The 11,898-nt window shown below is 40.2% G+C and overlaps 1 long non-coding RNA gene across 1 annotated transcript; it reads left to right on the top strand.

Annotated features, from left to right (window-relative positions):
- The first annotated feature begins 1,107 nt into the window (after positions 1–1,107).
- On the top strand, positions 1,108–7,783 carry LOC122559740. Its single transcript, XR_006314532.1, has 3 exons — positions 1,108–1,193; positions 2,997–3,035; positions 7,726–7,783. It is a non-coding gene; the product is annotated as an uncharacterized LOC122559740 (long non-coding RNA).
- The last annotated feature ends 4,115 nt before the right edge of the window (positions 7,784–11,898 follow it).

The following is an 11,898-nucleotide window of genomic DNA, read 5'->3' as shown; positions in this document are numbered from 1 at the left end:
TTGAGGTGGGTCTTGAAGTCTGTCACCCACAGCTCCCTATCATTTCTCTTCAAGCTTTTCCCTGACTCCTGGAATCAGATTGCTGGGCTGGCCTCATAGTTCTTCACCCATGGCACTGTACTCTCACTAGGCTTCACTTTCTCAATGTGTTAAATGGCTTACTCAGTATTGCTCTTGTCTTTGAGCCCCAAAACTCTGGATTCAAGCTCAATTCCATGATTTGTTGACTATAGAAGGTGTATTTGTAATACTGCTCAACAGACATACTTCCTAATCCTTCCAATTTTTTCTGAGACAGAAAATGTGTCAAGGCTTATAGTGAACAAAAGCTCTCCTGCATATTTATTGATTTCTTTCATACTTTTTTCTTGTGAACATAGATAGGTAAGGATCAGAAAAGAAAATACAATGCACAAATGCAAGTGCTCCACCACTGTGGCAACATGTTAGCCTGGTTAGGCATGTACAACTACGTCTCACCTGTCAAAAAAACCTCCATCTCCCATTATTCCAAGTTGATGTTTTGTGGAGGACTTTTGTTTTCTTGACAACTCCAAGTATCAAGTATTCAGACATGTTTCGACAGCTGACATTTTCATTTCATCCAAAAACCTACTGAGTACGGTCTGCTGCAGACAAATTGATATGATTAATTTAGAGGTTTATTTTTGTGACTTGTCAGCACATTGTCAGTACAAGCTTTTTTGCTGCTAAATTTGAAGGACTAATCTAACTGTTGGTTCTTACAGTTTGCCAGCAAGCAGAAGAACTTGGTCATAGAGCAGGGAATAAATTGGCTTTTGAAGTCACATTAGATGAATCAATGAACTGGTCATATGCCAGTACATTGAAAGCTTGTGTAAATTGAACTTGTGCTGTGATGATAGCCAAGTTGTCCCTTCTCAATCTCAGGTTAAGAAAAAGCAACCAAACATGTAATTCTAATTCATGCAGCTCAGTTACAACACAACTGTTTGACAAGTTGCTTCAATATTCATAACTCTCTGCAGGCCATGAACTAAAGTACCTTTGATATTGTGGAGAATGTAGAATTTGCTTGTAACGTACTATCCAAAATAACTGCTTATTTGCTTTTCCTTCATCACTGTTCGAATCTGTATCCTGCCAGAAATGATGCTGCTGGAGAAAAATTGATTCCATAGATTTTAAAGAAACTTTCTCTCTCGCATGGGGTAAATACATTTTCCTGATACTCTAGCAATTTTTCTGTGGTATTGCTCAAGGTTTCATTGTTTTGAACATTTAAGAGAGAGGTATGCAGCAGTCTGTTTTGCTCTTTGAATTGCAGATGAAGTGAGGTTGTAAGATTTGATTGTTTCACATGCAAGTCCACCAGCAGGATCGCTGGCTTTTAGCTGTAACCGAGAGAGGAAAAATAGCTTCCACATCCAACTTCAAGACCCCAACAGCTGCTACTGAAAACTAAAACTAAAAAGCCTGGTTCTGTGGGAAGTTGTAAGATAAAGGTTGTAAGACTGGGGTGAAGGCCATACTTGAATTTTCAGTAAGAATTCTCAGTGAAGTAACTACTACATCCATTCATCTACTGTGATGTTCCTATGATTTTAAGGGGTATATTTAAACCTGGCTTTTTTGTTTGAAGAGAGGTTTTATGACGGAGGTACCAAGCTATCTATTGAAAGCCCCTTAAAGTAAACAGCTTGGGAGGCCTTGGGCTTTTGTTTCTAAGATTGGAACAATAGAAGGAGCCTGAATGGGTGGTGTCAAACCCCCAAAGAACCAGGTTCTTTAGTTTTAGCTTTCAGTAGCAGCTGCTAGGGTCTTGAAGTTGGATGTGGAAGCTATTTTTCCTCTCTCGGTTACAGCTAAAAGCCAGAGAGTCTCTTTCTGCTGGTGGATCTGCATGTGAAACAATCTAATTTACTGAATTTGCCTTTATCAATGGTGTGTTTATGGGATGTTACTATATTGGAACAGTTACGGTATAGTAGTTAAATAATCCATCATCCTGTTAAGTTTTCCTATAGCGTTAAGTTGTTCTAATTTCTTTTTTTTAACTATAATATATGAATAAAGTGTTTTTTTGCTTCAAATCTGGTGGTTTTACCATTCAAATAGCATCTGGAATGCAATGCCTGGCACTTGCTGTTAAAATAAGAAACAGTTAGGGTCTAGGCTATCATCTTAATATTGAAGGGGGTTTGGTCTGGTCCATAACATCACATGCACTTTCAGTGGGGCTATGGAAAAAGAAACTCGACATTGAATCAGTGTTCTTGCTCTTGCTTGCCCAACACTAACTCTGTCCCCAAAATGGTACGGATTAATAATTCAGAAAGACTATTGGGATTAGTCTGAAACCATCCTAGACACTGATTTGCCAAATCTGTGTAAAACTGACTTCTTTTTTGGTTTTTTAAAATGATTTAAGCTATCCTCACATTTTATAACTTTTGTGTACACTTGTGAATTCTTCACTACCTGTATATAAGAGAGTTGGAGAATTTTTCTTTTATCATTTCCAATTAGATCTGGCTTAAAATACGATGAATGTCACTCTCTTTCTTTGAAGACTTACTAAAAGCCCATCTTAATGAGCCTTATATAGTCACAGCATTTAAACAGTTAAACACTCACTGACTTTATAAGCAAACTCTTTTAAAAGGGTAGCCATTCAATTGCTTCCACCTGACCCTAGCATCACTGTCTTGCACTCATGGTCTATAATGAAAAGGGAGAGCAACCCACCCAGACCCATTCCCCTACACCTAACACTACGGACAATTTAGCATGGCCAATTCACCTAACCTGCACATTTTTGGACTGTGGAAGGAAACCCACACAGACACAGGGAGAATGTGCAAACTCCACGCAGACAGTTGCCTGAGGCAGGAATTGAACACGGGTCTCTGGCGCTGTGAGGCAGTAGTGCTAACCACCGTGCCGCCCTTGTTCATCATTAAAGGAACAGGAAAGCTATTTTACTGGAAATAATCATGTTTTTCTTTCAATAGAATCAGACGTCATTCAAAAGCAACTTGAAAGAAGATTAGGTGCATGCAGATCTTTGAATATTTGATGTCACAAATCATAGATATAACTCGATATTCTGACTTGCACTTTTTGAACTGCTTTTTATTTCATTTGGCTTCTGTGCTTTGTAGGCAGTTAGCATTATAAATTGTCCATTATTACAATAATATCATTATAGAAAGTGTTATGAATATATGAATAGCAGTAGGAAAATTGACTCCACTCTGCCATTCTAAATCGTGGTCGATCATCTATCTCAATATTATTTTCACCTTGATCCCCATATCCCTTGCTCTCTGTCTTAAACATGGTCAGTGACTAAGCTTCCACAGCCCTCTGACATAGCAAATTTCAAAGATTCATTATCCTCTGAGTGAAGAAATTCCTCCTCATCTCAGTCCTAAATGGTTGCCCCTTGTTCTGAGTCTGTATCCCCTGGTTCGAGAAACTCTAGACCCAGAGAAATATTCTTCCTGCATCTCACCTGATCTAAACCTTTAAGAATTTTGTAAATTTCAAGACATTACCTCTGATACTTCTGGAGATTCTTGCAGAATTGTGGAGCTTACCTTAAATGCAAATGTATTCTTGTCATACTGGATAGAATTCTGAGGAAGGATCACTCAACCTGAAACATTAACTCTGATTTCTGTCCACAGATGCTGCCAGACTTGCTAAGCTATTCCAGCATTTTCTGTTTTCTTGTCATACTGGATGGTCAGGAAAAGTCAAATCTTGTCACCTTTTCCATCGCATCAGTTAGTGTATTCTGAGTTTTAAAGGTCATCAGCACAGACAGACAGCTTTGACAACTCCTGTGAAATGGTGATAATTAAATATAAGTGTGAGAATAGGGTGCCAGGTGGGAAGGGTGAACTCTAAAAGTATTGAGTGAGGGGTGTAATTTCTCTGGACTTAGTTAAAAATCACACAACACCAGGTTATAGTCCAACAGGTTTAATTGGAAGCACTAGCTTTCGGAGCGCCGCTCCTTCACAACCACCTGATGAAGGAATGGCACCCCGAAAGCTAGTGTTTCCAATTAAACCTGTTGGACTATAACCTGGTGTTGTGTGATTTTTAACTTTGTACACCCCAGTCCAACACCGGCATCTCCAAATCTCTGGACTTGGGTCTTGTAATGAATAGTGTCAGGATGCAGACCGAAACCTTATTTTGTTGTACGCTCTGAGATCATTTTGTGTTTATTGTATGTATTTAGATAGATTTTTAAAAACTTTTTCTTTTGTGTCATAAACCTCTGTTCTGTTGTTAAAGAAAATCTTCAGTTTTGTTTGACTATGTCTCAGAGATTAACCAACACATTAACCAACACGTTAATTACCACACTAACCACCACATTAAGCACCACATTAAGCACCACATTAACCATCACATTAACCACCACTTTAACCATCACATTAACCACCACATTGACCATCACATTAACTATTCAAGTAAAAGCAAAGTCTATGAAGGTTTTATTCTGTCATTTTAATTATCTAGTAGTCCCATCAGCTGTGATCATAGCACATTTTCCCATCTATGTGTACATTCACTCAATCTTCCTGTTTCTATACTCACTAGCATGTGATCCTGAGATTTGTCGTCTGCTTTCAATCTCTCTACTAGCTCCTTAAACTCTGTATTCAGTGTCTCATCATCTTTCTTCAAATGCTGTTGGCCTCTGGTTGGATCACTCTTTTATAAACAATGTCCTGCAGCCGTTTGGTGACATCTTAGCTCTGTCATTAGGGAAGAACATATCATTCTGGAATCATGTCTACAGACACTAGTGCCTATCAGTTCCTCTAACTATTGATTAATGCTCTTCCACTCTTTTTTTTTTAGATTACTTACAGTGTGGAAACAGGCCCTTCGGCCCAACAAGTCCACACCGACCCGCCGAAGCGCAACCCACCCATACCCCTACATTTACCCCTTTAACGTAACACTACGGGCAATTTAACATGGCCAATTCACCTGACCTGCACATCTTTGTGACTGTGGGAGGAAACCGGAGCACCCGGAGGAAACCCACGCAGACACGGGGAGAATGTGCAAACTCCACACAGTCAGTCGCCTGAGTCGGGAATTGAACCCGGGTCTCTGGCGCTGTGAGGCAGCAGTGCTAACCACTGGGCCACCGTGCCGCCCACTTCTTCACCACACTTGCACAGCTGAATCACTCATGGCACAATAAGTATGGATCTTGCTACATTCTTCTGAAGAGCTATTGCCCTCACCAGGTACCAAACACAAAGCTATTTAGTGAGGGAGTTTGACTGATGGTCCCATGCACTACATATTTGTCTGTTTTATCTCAATGGTCAGGGGTCCAAAATTCCAGAAGAACACAAAAATAAAATGTTTTACAAGTATTTTGAAGTTATTCTTGAAGCAGAGTTACGTTGACATGAATGAGTAGGTGGAGTTTGTAGTTAATCAAAATGATGATGATTGTTCATCAAGCTAAATCAGGCTTTGAGTCACAATGTTTTAATGATGAGGCAGTGAGGCAGAAGAGAAGGAAAGAAGAGGAAACAAATCCTGTACCTCTGGATCCTACTACCTTGTTGGACATGTTGCTTGTTTAGTCACAGTTAGAGGTGCGACAGAAACTGACAACTTTGAATAGAGGTTACCCTCAAATTGATGACAACTATGATGACAAATCCAAATCAGTGCTGGTGATGCAGTCCCAGTCAAGAGATTTGTATGTAATAATTGGCACTGACATGTTAACTTCTGGGATATTTACACAAATGCTCATTCTGTACAAAGCAGACTAAGACAATAACATATCTTGACAGTACATTGTTAACCAGGTCTACTTATGAAATGATGCGTTTATTATTTATTGATTAAAGATCTTAGACAAGATGTCTTGCTTCAACTTGAAAGGTCGGTATGATAAATTGCTGCGCAAAGGCAGAGCAACAGTGTACTATTGAGGGAGAGAAAGTGGATACAACTCAGAATAGTCAGGTTAATGTTTTGGCTTCAAACTTATCTAATTTCATTTAAAAAACTAACTTTTCATTTTAGATTTTAAGACCTTGCAGTGACTGTACATCAATAAGAGATATTTAAGAAATGATATCATTTGTTTTGTCCAGTAAATCACATTTTTAATACTGTTTTTGGCTAAACCGCACAGATTAATTTCCTCTTGGCTTGATCAACTTGTAAAATGACCCAGGTCACCTTTATAATTGGTAGACAAATAGACTACTAATCCTAATCCTAATCCTAATCCTAATCCTAGTCCTAATCCTGTGGATGATGATGACCCAGAGTTTCAAAATGTGAAGTGGTGCCCTAAAATTGGAATATGATAAGAAAGGTTTTCTCAATTCTGTAATCATTTTTGGAGGATGATTCCGATAACTTTATGAGGAGCCTATAAGATACCAATCAAAATGTTGAGAAATTAACAGTAGGGAAGATAAAACAAAAATCCAGGCCTAAAACAGAGATGCGTTGTGAGGATATTTTGAGAAGATAAGAGAGAAGCCACAGCCTTAACATCAAGACAGCATTTGACCAATTGTGGCATCAAGAAGCCTGAGCATACCTGAAATCAATAGGAATCCTGAGGAAAGTGTTCTGCTCTTTGGACTTGGACATAACACAATGGAACATGGTTGTGGTACACAGAACTGTTATAAGACCATAACACAATAAGACATAGGAGCAGAAATTAGGCTGTTCAGCCCATTTAGTCTGCTCCTACATTCAATCATGGCTGATAAGTTTCTCAACACCATTCTCTTGCTTTCTCCCTACAACATTTGATCCCTTTGATAATCAAGAGCTTATCTATCTCACTCTTAAAATTACTCAGTGACCTGGCCTCCACAGCCCTCTGTGGCTATGAATTCCAAAGATTCACTACTCTCTGGATAAGTTTCTCCTTATCTCTGTTTTAAAAGGTCTTCCCTTTACTCTAAGACTATGCCCTCAGGTCCTCATCTCTCCTACCAATGGAAACATCTTACCAACATCTACCCTGTCCAGACCTTTCAGTATTCTGTATGTTTCAACTAGATACCCCCCTCATCCTTCTAAACTCCATCATATGTAGACCCAGAGTCCTTAACCATTCCTCATATGTTGAGCTTTTCATTCCGAGGACCCTTCTTGTGAACGTCCTCTAAGCATGCTCCAGGGCCAGTACATCCTTCCTGAGAGACTGGGCCCAGAACTGCGCACAATACTCCAAATGTGTTCTGAATCTACAATGACTGTTCTGGTGGAAAAGGTGGCTAATTGGCTCAGGGTATCTGCACCGGTCCTCCAGAACTGTTGCAGAAATATTGATACTTTTTCGTGAACATGAATAAAAATTCAGTTTGGAAGCCAAGTTTAAATGTAGCCACACTCTGCAATTTACAAACTGCAGAGCTGGAAGAGACATTACTCACGCAACCAAGTCTTGGGCAATCAATTTCCCATTGAAACTAGACAAAACTGGAACTGCACCTGGCCAGGAGCTATTCGCCACATAACTTTACAACGACCTGTTGCTTACACCTCCAGTTAATCTGCTTTGTTAGAAGAATGCTATGCTCATGCCCATCTTGAATGCCTCAGTTGAACCTGCCTCTACCACATTTTCAGGCTGTACTTTAACTGTACTTTCTGTACTTTAACTACTGTACTCACTGTGCAAAAATTTCTTTCTCACATCACTTTTCTTTAAAGCAGATTTGGTGGTACCCAGCTCAATAGAAGGCCAGAGACATCACATGACAAGGGATAGCACTTGACGGATGAAAATTCAAAAATATATTCTGTGACCTCCAAATATGTAAGTAGTCACTTTGTTTGATCTTCCTGCCCCTGCCTGATGCTAGTGCTGGAAACAGGCCACAGAATCTTCAAAAAGAGTGCAAACATGGGGATTAAAGGGGCAATCTGGAGCCCTGGCATGTTCTACTTTAGCACCTCCTTTAATGATATCTCCGAAGAGCACTTTTGACTGGCAGCCGAGCTACACAGCATCTCCAGCTCCTTGTAGCTCGTGGTGAACATCAACAGACTGACCAGACTCAGAAGATCACCTTGGTGAGATGACCAGAAGACCAGAACTAGCCCTAGATGAGAGAGGAAGCCCAAATCAATCATTGCAGATTCTGAAACATCAACCAACCCTCAAAGACCAAGGAACAGTCTGTCCTAGCCTTATTGAATGGGCTTCATTAGACCATTCACACAAACAGTTCAAATACAGTGGTTGGACCGGTAGATAGAGTGTAGTAAATCCTTCAAAGCACGTGCCAGATGTAGAAAGCTAGTGTAGATTTGAAACTGTTTACTGAAGAGTTCTGTGAAGAGATTGACAGTGTTTGATAGAGTTTAATTAAAGTACAATAATAGAGTCTGATAAATATTGTTTTTCCCGACAAATAAGTTAGGATTCAATAAGTTAGGGTTGGACCACTCCTGACACTTGTCCTCTTTAAGTACTTCAACACATAAAGCACCCAAGTTAAAAAGGGTTCCTGCAAACTACTCAAGGTTTGTCAGGATACATTTACTCACTGACAACAAACATATAACATTACCTATTGTCAATCTGCTTCTTTTTCCCCATAACCTGGATGTAGGTTTGTTCACTGAGCTGGAAGGTTCATTTCCAGACATTTCATTACCCTACTAAGTAAGATCTTCAGTGGGCCCCAGGTGAAGCAATGCTGCAAATTCCTGTTTTCTATTTATATGTTTGGGTTTCTTTGGTTGATGATGTCATTTCCTGTGATTATGTCACCTTCAGTTCCTTTTCTCAGGGGGTAGTAGATGGGGTCTAACTCGGTGTGTTTGTTGATAGAGTTCCGGTTGGAATGTCATGCTTCCAGGAATTCTCGTGCATGTCCTTGTTTGGTTTGTCCTTGGATGGATGTGTTGTCCCAGTTGAAGTGATGTCATGTCTTTTTGTGGCTAGGTGGTGTTCATGTATCCTGGTGGCTAGTTTTCTGCCTGTTTGTCCAATCACCTATACCGTGTGTTCCAAAAGAATGGGTGCCCAATGAACACAGTACACCGATTTCTCAGCAACAAACCCAAACAAGCAGACAAAACATGTCCAGAAATCCTAGCCACTCTCCCCTACATCAAAGACATCTCGGAAATGACTGCCAGACTACTCAGACCCCTTGGCATCATGGTAGTCCACAAACCCACCAACACACTAAAATAGCAGCTAATGAACTTGAACGACCCTATATGGACAACAAGCAAAACTAATGTCATTTACAAAATACTGTGCGAGGACTGTAACAAACACGAAATTGGGCAAACAGGCAGAAAACTAGCCATCAGGATACATGAACATCAACTAGCTACAAAAAGACATGACTCTCTCTCACTAGTATCCTCACATATGGATGAGGAAGGACACCACTTCGGCTGGGACAATACATCCATCCTAGGACAAGCCAAACAAAGATATGCACAAGAATTCTTAGAAGCATGACATTCCAACCGGAACTCTATCAACAAACACATTGAGTTGGACCCCAGCTACCACCCCCTGAGAAAAGGAACCTGAAGTGTCTTCACGACAGCAAGTAACATCACCACAGGAAATGACATCACGAACCAAAAGAAACCCAAACATATAAATAGAAAACAGGAATTTTCAGCATTGCTTCATATGAGATCCACTGAAGATGTTAGGAGAAAGTGAGGACTGCAGATGCTGGAGATCAGAGCTGAAAAATGTGTTGCTAGAAAAGCGCAGCAGGTCAGGCAGTATCCAAGGAGCAGGATAATCGACGTTTCAGGCATAAGTCCTTGTTCAGGATTCCTGAAGAAGGGCTTATGCCCGAAACGTCGATTCTCCTGCTTCACTGAAGATGTTACCTAGTAGGGTAACGAAACATCTGGAAATGAACCTTCCAGCTCAGTGAGCAAACCTACATCCAAAATCTCAACCTGAGCTACAAATCTTCTCAAAACTTGCTAAAACCTTGCAGACTATTTCTATCTGAAAAATCATCTAATGCCCTTCTTGAATGCCTCAGTTGAACCTGCCTCTATCACGTTTTCAGGCAATTCATTCTGTATTTTAACTACTCACTGACTGAAAAACTTCTTTCTCACATCACTTTTTAAATTTTTTTGCATAACATTTTAAACCGATGCCCTTGCAGTTATCTTCCTTTTATGAACAAGAACAGATGCTCGCTATCCACTCTGTCCAGCCTGCTTATAATTTGGAAAACTGCAATCAAATCTCCTTTTAACTTTCTTCTCTCCAAGGAGAAAGGCCCCTACATCTTCAATTTATTCATGTGGCTGAAGTTCCTCATTTCTGGAATTGTTTTTGTTAGTGCTGTAGGAACTCCTCAGTATAGTTTCTTTGGCCCAACATCTTTAACTACTTCATCAACGACTATTCCTCTATCTGAAAGTCAGAAATGGAATGTTCACTGATGATTACACAATGTTCAGCACCATTCACAATTCCACATGTGTTGAAGCATTATGCCCACATGCAACAAGAGCTGGACAACACTTAGGCTTAGGCTAGGCTGTGGCAGCACATTCATGCTATACAAGTGCTAGGTAATAGTCAACTTCAACGAGAATGTAAAATTGTGTCCCATTGACATTCAATATCATTACCATCACCGAATTCTTGTCCTATCAACAATTTTGGATTTACCATTGAACAAAAACCAATTTGTACTATCCATATATGAGGGGAAGCGCAATGACATCATGTTAATGGCATTGGACTACCAATCCAGAACCCCAGGCCAATGTTCTGAGAATATGAGTTCAAATTTTACTGTGGCAGATGTTAAAGTTTCGATAAAAATCTGGAATATAGAGCTAGTTGAATAACGCCATGCAATCACTCTCTATTGTTTAAAAGCTCATCTCATTCAGTAACACCCTGTGGGTAAATCTGTCATCATAGGTCTGGATGCAGATTGCCAGCAATATGGTGTGCTCTTAACCTCCTTTCTCCAGGCAATTAGGAATGGGTGATCAATGCTGGCCTAGCCAATGATGCCCACATCCAGTGAACAGATAAATAATACAAATATTGTGGCCACAACAGCAGGTCAAATGCTAGGGTTTCTGCAGTGAGTTTCTGCACTTCCTGAATCTCCAATGCAGAAGTTAGGTGTGTGATGGAATGCCATCCACTTGCCTGAATGAGTGAACTTTCAGCAACACCATCCAGCTTAAAGCAAACCAGTTTACTGACACACCCTTCATCACTTTCAACATTGACCCCTTCCACCACCGAAGCAGTGTTCATCACTCTAGAGTTCTGAAAGAGATAGCTGAAGAGATTGTGGAGGCTTTAATAGTGACCTTTCATGTATCACTGGAGTCAGGGAGAGTCCCAGAGGACTGGAAAATTGCAAATGTGATCCCCCTGTTTAAGAGGGAACAAGGATAAAGCTCGGAAATTATGGGCCGATTCGGCTTACCTCAGACATTGGATTCCATTGTGGAGGATGAGATTTCCAAATACTTGGAAGTGTGTGGTAAAATAAAGCAAAAACAGCATGATTTCATCAATGAAGGTCATGACTGATAAATCTGTAAAAAGTCTTTGAGGTAATGAGCAGATTAAACCAAGGAGAGCCAATGGATGTTATCTATTGTTCTCTCCAAGGAGAAAGGCCCCTACATCTTCAATTTATTCACGTTTACTCACTACAACAGGTAGTGAAGATGTTAGGAGAAGTGAAGTGAAGAAGGTAGTGAAGAAGTAAGTAGTGAAGAAGGCTAATAGCATGCTGGCCTTCATAACAAGAGGAATTGAGTATAGAAGCAAAGAGGTGCTTCTGCAGCTGTACAGGGCCCTGGTGAGACCACACCTGGAATACTGTGTGCAGTTCTGGTCTCCAAATTTGA

Source organism: Chiloscyllium plagiosum, chromosome 19 (genome assembly GCF_004010195.1).
Source record: "Chiloscyllium plagiosum isolate BGI_BamShark_2017 chromosome 19, ASM401019v2, whole genome shotgun sequence".
In the NCBI taxonomy this organism is placed as follows: domain Eukaryota; kingdom Metazoa; phylum Chordata; class Chondrichthyes; order Orectolobiformes; family Hemiscylliidae; genus Chiloscyllium; species Chiloscyllium plagiosum.
The sequence above is the reverse complement of the archived record's forward strand: the minus strand, read 5'-3'. Positions and strand labels throughout refer to the sequence as shown.